General features: G+C 41.2%; 1 long non-coding RNA gene across 3 annotated transcripts in view; it reads right to left on the bottom strand.

Moving 5' to 3' along the window:
* Positions 1 to 4,728, bottom strand: part of LOC126980423 (uncharacterized) — a 6,220-nt gene extending 1,492 nt beyond the window's left edge. Inside the window, exons 1-5 of one of the 3 annotated variants that reach the window (XR_007733246.1) lie at positions 4,330 to 4,728; positions 3,809 to 3,980; positions 3,623 to 3,723; positions 2,226 to 3,450; positions 1 to 2,080 (exon numbers count right to left, since the gene is read on the bottom strand). The exon at positions 1 to 2,080 is cut by the window's left edge and continues 1,492 nt beyond it. This is a non-coding gene — a long non-coding RNA (uncharacterized LOC126980423). Of the gene's footprint in view, positions 2,081 to 2,225; positions 3,451 to 3,622; positions 3,724 to 3,808; positions 4,154 to 4,329 lie in introns of those variants that run through there. The other 2 variants (XR_007733245.1, XR_007733247.1) reach the window with 2 other exon arrangements.
* Positions 4,729 to 7,243: the final 2,515 nt, after the last annotated feature.

Here is a 7,243-nt window from a genome sequence, read left to right as displayed (position 1 = left end):
TCCTCCTCCTCTCGTCACGGCAGCTCCAGCCACGCGCTAAATAGACCTCAGGTGGGTAATGAGGCTACAGGTAAACTTACAAAGCATCAAAACACGAATTATCTTTTTTTTCTTTCTTGATCTTTCTTTTTGATAATTATCGCTTTTTTTTTGTTGTTGTTGTTTTTTTCCAAGCTCTTTTCTTCTCGTAGAGGTGGTGAAGATTATTGAAGAAGAAAGAGGAGAGGATTATTAGACTTACAAAACATCCAAACACTAACTTTTTTAATATACAGTTTTATTAAGGGTTTTTTTTTTCGTTTTTTATCCGGGTTTTTTTAAGTAAAAGTGGTGAAGACTATATTTAAAGAGTTAGATCATCGTTATTTCCTCCACCATAACTATCATTACTTATGTTTTATTTACTTCAATGATCACACTTCTTACGCAACCCTTATTCAAATGACTCGCCGGGCACTCATACACTTACTCACTTCACTTAAGAATCTATTTTTATTTACAATGTCCTCAATTTCCTCACCCAAGTGCCGGAAATGAGTCCTGGCGGGGGGTAAACACGACTAGCCTGACGACGAGGAGGCCAACACACGATAACAGAACACGTGTAAGAAAACGGGATAAAACAAAAGGTATACTAAGGAAATTATGTAGGCCCGTATTATCGGACCTTTTCGGCTCACAACAAATACTTCCACAGGCCACAGAGAAGGTTAGTCTGGTTGGTTATCACAAGTGCTTTTCCTGGGGAGTATCAAGACGTCTCTCCCTCCGAAATTGACGTCTCTTTTGGCCACTCGGCTCACTTTGGTTTTGCAGGATCAACACATAGCGGGGTCTTTTGTTTTCTGTTTTCCTTTGCTTTTATTTCCTTTACTGTAAAAAATAAAATGATGTATTCTTAGACGCTTCCACCTCTTAAATCAACTATTTCCAACGGTCACAAAGGAGATTAATCGCGTTCTCATCAGTGGTTTTTTTTTCACTTTCACGGCATACGGAAGCTTTGTCAAACTCTACCACAAGGGTCATGAAACTACCCCCCCCCCCACCCACCCCATGAATGCCCGCAACTCCTAAGAACGCCTTGCGAAATATGTATGTTAGTGATTCGAAATGTTTAAGAAATGGCTTATAACTACGTAGAATGAATGATACAGTTAAGAGAATAAGAGAGAATACAGTTAAGAGAAAGGAATAGGGGGGGGAGAGAAGAGGAGGGAGAGGACGGAAAAGAAAGTAGAATAACAAAATAAGGAAAAATAATTGGAGGGGGAGCTAAGAGAGAGGAAATATTGTTTGAGTGACTGACGTAAGTGGAAAGGAAGGGTAAGAGGAGGGAGATTAGGAAAGGGAGAGAGGGAGCTTATAACCAAAGAGCCGTCAAATAGATAACAGGGAAGATAAGACGAGATAAGGAAGGTGAAGGATACCGGAGGAGGAGGAGGAGGAGGAGAAGGAGGACGAGAAGGAAGAGGAGGATAATAAATGTTGCAAAAAATTAAGAAAAGTGTGAATGATATGACAGACGGCCGTTGAAAAGGAGGAGGAGGAGGAGGAAGAATAGGAGGAAGAGGGGGAGAGGAAGAGGAGGAGATAACAACACGATAACATGATAAGAAAAGTAAAAGAAGGAACAGAAGGAAGTGGAGCAAAATAGATAAGGATAAGGACACGGAGGAGGAGGAGGAGGAGGAGGAGGAGGAGGGGCAAGGCGTCTGCAGGGTGAGTGGAGAGATAGGACACGCGACAAAGGATAGACAGGAAAGGAGAAGGTGGCGCCGGTTTATCCTGTCAATCCTGAGCCATGCATAACATTACCCAACCGCCCTCCGCTGTGCTGTCTATCCAACCCTTTCTTTCTGTCTATCTCCACCTTCCCTATCGTCACCAGTTTCCTAGCTTACGTGTCTACCTATTTGCTTCTAATGATCTATCTCTTCCAACGAACTCGACTCCCTAAGTTAATTTCTTATCAATACCTAATCCTTCCTCACTGTCTATGTCCACTATCTCCTAGCATACGTGTGTAACTATTTGCTAGAGTAACTATTTGAGTAACTATTATTCTCTCTATAACAACCTAGTCTTGCATTTCTACTTAAATTTCACCTGGTTATTGTTTTCTTATTTATCTAACTCTTCCTTGCTGTCTATTTCCACCATTTCTAAAGTCAACTATTTGCTAGAGTAACTATTTGAGTGACTATTATTCTCTCTATAACAACCTAGTCTTGCATTTCTACTTTAATTTCACCTGGTTATTGTTTTCTTATTTATCTAACTATTTCTTACTGTCAATTTCCACCCTCTAAAGTCAACTATTTCCTAGCATACATGTCTAACTATTTACTTTTAAGGTTCTTTATCTATCAGCGCACTCTTGCATTCCTACCTCAATTAATTTTATCTGGTTTTCGCTTTCTTATTTATCTAACTTTTTTCTTGCTATCTGTCTTCACCATATCTACCATCTCCAATCTCCCAGCATACGTGTGTAACTATTTCTTGTAAGGTTATTTCTCTACCAACTCAGTCTTGCATTTCTACCTTTCTTAATATCACCTGGTTGTTCTTTTCTTATTTATCTAACTCTTTTTTGCTGTCTATCTCCACTATCTCTACCATCTCCTATCTCCTAGCATACGTGTGTAACTATTTCTTGTAAGGTTCGTTCTCTATTAACTCATTCTTGCATTTCTACCTTTCTTAATTTCACCTGGTTGTCCTTTTCTTATTTATCTAACTCTTTCTTGCTGTCTATATTCAACCTCTATCATCAACTATATCCTCGATGTAATAATTTGCTTCTATATATAAAGTTCGCTCCCTTAACATACTATTGCATTCCGAAATTCATATCCTTGGGTTGACATTTCCCTTCTATATCCTATCTACATTCCTATATATCTCCTATCTAGTCTTTCTTGCATTAACCTATTGGTCACTTCACGGATAACCCGATCTCTTGAGCTTCGATACCATGTGAAGGTTGTCTGATCGCTTGTACTCTCCTTATATAATTCTGTATCCATATGTTTCCTCGTGTATCCTCCTGTCTATAGCCCATGTTGATTCTCTTGCATAACGTTATTGATTTGTGTTCTTATAGCAAGTATGAGTTTGGATATGACTTGTAATGCTTCAGAATGTGTACTGGTATCTCTGTTCAATTGGTTTTTCTTGCATGTTATTGATTTATGTTCTTCTAGCTAGGATGAGTTTGGATATGACTTTAGAATGTGTACTGGTATCTCTGTTCAATTGGTTTTCCTTGCATAACGTTACTGATTTGTGTTCTGATAGCAGGTATGAGTCTGGATATGATTTGTAATGCTTCAAACTGTGTAACCTAACCCAACCTAACCTAACCTAATCTATGAGTGTGAGTTTGGATATGACTTGTAATGCTTCAAAATGTGTAATGCTTCAAAATGTGTAACCTAACCTAACCTAGCCTAACCTAACCAATGAGTATGAGTTATGATATGACTTGCAATGCTTCAGAATGTGTAATGCTTCAAAATGTGTAACCTAACCTAACCTAACCTAACCTATGAGTATGAGTTATGATATGACTTGTAATGCTTCAGAATGTGTAATGCTTCAAAATGTGTAACCTAACCAAGCCTAACCTAACCAATGAGTATGAGTTATGATATGACTTGCAATGCTTCAGAATGTGTAATGCTTCAAAATGTGTAACCTAACCTAACCTAACCTAACCTATGCGTATGAGTGTGGATATGACTTGCAATGCTTCAGAATGTGTAATGCTTCAAAATGTGTACCTAACCTAACCTAACCTAACCTATGAGTATGAGTGTGGATATGACTTGTAATGCTTCAGAATGTGTAATGCTTCAAAATGTGTAACCTAACCTAACCTAACCTAACCTATGAGTATGAGTGTGGATATGACTTGTAATGCTTCAGAATGTGTAATGCTTCAAAATGTGTAACCTAACCTAACCTAACCTAACCTATGCGTATGAGTTAGGATATGACTTGCAATGCTTCAGAATGTGTAATGCTTCAAAATGTGTAACCTAACCTAACCTAACCTAACCTAACCTAACCTATGAGTATGAGTGTGGATATGACTTGTAATGCTTCAGAATGTGCAATGCTTCAAAATGTGTAACCCAACCTAACCTAACCTAACCTATGAGTATGAGTGTGGATATGACTTGTAATGCTTCAGAATGTGCAATGCTTCAAAATGTGTAACCTAACCTAACCTAACCTAACCTATGAGTATGAGTGTGGATATGACTTGTAATGCTTCAGAATGTGTAATGCTTCAAAATGTGTAACCTAACCTAACCTAACCTAACCTATAAGTATGAGTTTGGATATGACTTGTAGTTGTAATGCTTCAGAATGTGTACTCGTATATCTATTCAATTGGTTTTCCATGCATGTTATTGATTTCTGTTCTCTGTATAGCTAGAATGTGTTTGTGTATGACTCGCGCCGCTAAAAATGTGTATTCATATCGTAAAAAAGTGTAGCAGATAACAAAACACCTGCAGTAAGGCTATAAGCATTGATAGCACCGTTGAAAAGTATGTTATCTTATCGTAAAATTCCTGGAAAATATGCTCTCTCTCTCTCTCTCTCTCTCTCTCTCTCTCTCTCTCTCTCTCTCTCTCTCTCTCTCTCTCTCTCTCTCTTTGTTACCTCTCCCCCTTTGCCCTTTGCCTTCTTATCTCCTCGCATCTCCCCTTACCTAACACCCCTCCCCCCTTCTCCCCCCCACCCACCTCCTCCCTATCCCCCCCCTCCCCCTCCTCCTCCCCTCTACATACCATACACTTGCCTACTGAATTAATCTCCTCCTCCTCCTCCTCCTCCTCCTCCTCCTCCTCTCCCACCCTCATCATTCACTCCCTTGTCCACCCTCACCTTAACCTCCCTCACCTCCACCATCTCCTCCACCCCCTCCAACCCTCACCATCACAAGGACACCACCACCACCTCCACCCACCATCTCCACCACCACCACCGCCGCCGCGCACAAAAACAATGCAAAACAGTTCGGAATAAAAGACGAGGAAGAGAGATAAAAAACGAAAACAATGGACTCGTTGGAGGAACTCGTTAATTATACACGATTATACAGCAATTAAACGCCGCCTTCTAATTAGCAAGGGAGAGTGAGTGAGAAGAGGAAAAAGAATGAGAGGGAGTGAAAAGACAGGGAGGAAGGGAAGGGAGAAAAGACAGGGAGGACGACGAGGGAGTGAGAAAAGAAGGGAGGAGACGAGAGAGAAAAAAGAAAGGGAGGAGACAAGAATGAGAAATAAAAGGCAGAAGAAGAGAGAAAAAGAAAGGGAGGAGATGAGAGGAAAAAAAGGAAGGAATCATAAATGAGAACACAAAAGAAAGAGACGAGGAAGTGAGAAAAATAGAAAGGGAGGAGAAGAGAGAGAAAAGAAAGGGAGAGAGGAAAAAGAGAGATGAAAAACGAAGGAGAATGAGGAGGAAGAAGAAATAGGCAAAGAGGAAGAGGAAGAAGAGAACACAGAGCTTACAGATGAAGTTTGTTTCCTCTGACCTTTCTCTATTCTAAACACCAAAATGAATAATATATATCACACCCAGTAAACAATATATCTCTGTCTTGTCTAGGTCTCTCTCTCTCTCTCTCTCTCTCTCTCTCTCTCTCTCTCTCTCTCTCTCTCTCTCTCTCTCTCTCTCTCTCTCTCTCTCTCTCTCTCTCTCTCTCAGGACGCCCGCACCAGGAAATGTTAGGAGTCACGGGTTCCGACACTTTAATTTATTCCGTAAGTGATGGAGAGAGAGAGAGAGAGAAACCCCGTGGGAGATAATTTACTACCCCGGGGAACTCCTCTTTCTAACGCCTCCTCATCTTCCTATCCCTTTCCTCCTCCTCCTCTTCCTCCTCTTCTACCTCACTAATCCTCCTCTTCCTCCTCCTCCTCCTCGAACTCTCATGGGAAAATCAGGCGTTAAAGGAGACCGCTATGACACACACACACACACACACACACACACACACACACACACACACACACACACACCTTGGAGGCCGGATCAAGGTGTTTCCTGGTAGGCCCGTCATGACACTGTTCACCTACCCACCTACCCACCCACCTGCCTACTCACCTACCCACCTACCCACCCACCTGCCTACTCACCTACCTACCTACCCACCTACCCACTCCCCGCCCACCTTGCACACACCGCTTACCTATCCAAACAGTGCTTACCTAACTCACCTACCAGCCTCCTCCACCTGCTTATTTACTTATCTATCAATATATATCTTTATTTATCTTATTATCTTCACTATTACCTTCCTACCACAGTATATCTCTTTATTTCTCTTTTATCATCTTTATTATTACTTATCTACCTACCTATCTATTTATCTACCTTAGTCTATCCTTCTCTCAATAATTATCTTTCACATTACCTGTCTATCTACCTCTCTATCTCCTTTATTTTTCTATCTTATCTTCACCATTTTTTTTTCTTTCTTTTCCCTTGGCCAGTACAGCAAGGCAGGTAAATACACACTGCAGGTTGGGAGTAATTACAGGTGTAGACGTGATGCTCACCTGGGACACCTGAGACACCTGAGGCCCCGCCAAGGCTTCTCCCACACGACCTTGAGCTTCACGATACACCTGGACACCACCTAAGCACGTGAACCACCACCACCACCACCACCACCACCACTGCTACTATAAAAAAAAAATCCACCACTATGACCTTTACCTACCACTAACATAATCACCACTACCACCACCATCACTACTACAACTACTACCAAACCTAACCTAATCTAACAATTTATAAGATCTTTGCTACTACTACTACTACTACTACTACTACTACTACTACTACTACTACGATTATCACTACCACCACCTCGATCACCACTATCCTAAGCTTATCTACCACTGCCACCTTCACCTTCTCACCACTTTTACCACCTACTCCACCACCACCACCACCACCACGACAGCCATCAATCATCCCCAGCGCCACCACCAATGCAGTTTTTATTTATTTTGTTTTGTTGTTTTGTTTTGTTTTTGTACCGGCGGAAAGATTAAGTAACTGTACCCCATGTATCTGTCCCGCCCAGGCCAGGTAAAGCAGGTGATGTAACGCGCAATTAGCAGCATCCGCACAGGTGAGTATGAGCTAATGACAGGCTACACAGGTGCATATTATCCATCACGGCCTGACTTGCAATTACCTGAGCGTAAGA

This window comes from Eriocheir sinensis, chromosome 44, assembly GCF_024679095.1.
Source record: "Eriocheir sinensis breed Jianghai 21 chromosome 44, ASM2467909v1, whole genome shotgun sequence".
Lineage (NCBI taxonomy): Eukaryota > Metazoa > Arthropoda > Malacostraca > Decapoda > Varunidae > Eriocheir > Eriocheir sinensis.
The sequence above is the reverse complement of the archived record's forward strand: the minus strand, read 5'-3'. Positions and strand labels throughout refer to the sequence as shown.